Genomic DNA, 742 nt, shown 5'->3' on the forward strand with positions numbered 1-742 from the left:
GCCAGTGGACAGCATCTTCCGATGCTCAGGGGCAACACATGGCAACTCAGGGGGACGGCTCGGAGGCCTTATGGACAGGCTGGGCAGTTCAGTGGGGCGACCCGGAGATCGGGCAAACGGACGGAGCCGTTCTGGAGGCCGTCGGCGAAGACGGGGTCTCTCCGGAGGTCGAGCCGGAGGATGGCGTCGCCCCTCTGGAGGGCGAGCAGGAGAACGGCGGCGAAGACGGGGTCTCTCTGGAGGTTGAGCCGGAGGATGGCGTCGCCCCTCTGGAGGGCAAACAGGAGGACGGCGGCGAAGACGTGGTCTCTCCGGAGGATGGCGTCGCCCCTCTGGAGGGTGACCAGGAGCCGACCTGGTACCAGGGGCAGTAGTCAGCTGGACCACCATCAGGACACGAGGAACAGAGATCGGCCGGACCACAGGAGGCGGCACAGAGTCAGGGGCAAGAATCAATGGGGGTGGCGCCCTGGCAGGAGCCACGAGCGGAGGTGACGTCACGGCTGGAGCCAGGGGAGAAGGTGATGCCACAGTCGGAACCAGGGGAGAAGGTGGTGACGTCACATCAGGAACCAGAAGAGGTGGTGAAGTCGCACCAGTAGCCGTCGCCGACACCGCTGGAGAACACGGAGCAGCGGCCGCTGGCACCACAGGGAAGACAGGAACAGTCGTCGACGCCGCTGGAGAACACGGAGCAGCGGCCGTAGATACCACAGGAAAGACGGGAACAGTCATCGACGCC

At 65.5% G+C, this 742-nt stretch overlaps 1 protein-coding gene across 1 annotated transcript in view; it reads right to left on the minus strand.

Moving 5' to 3' along the window:
• LOC111645474 (transcription regulator protein BACH2-like) overlaps window positions 1–742 on the minus strand; it is a 45,498-nt gene that overhangs the window by 43,907 nt on the left and 849 nt on the right. The gene's annotated exons all lie outside the window — the stretch shown is intronic.

This window comes from Seriola lalandi, unplaced genomic scaffold (assembly GCF_002814215.2).
Source record: "Seriola lalandi dorsalis isolate HSWRI2012SDOR001 ecotype SW California unplaced genomic scaffold, Sedor1 jcf7180002054953, whole genome shotgun sequence".
Lineage (NCBI taxonomy): Eukaryota > Metazoa > Chordata > Actinopteri > Carangiformes > Carangidae > Seriola > Seriola lalandi.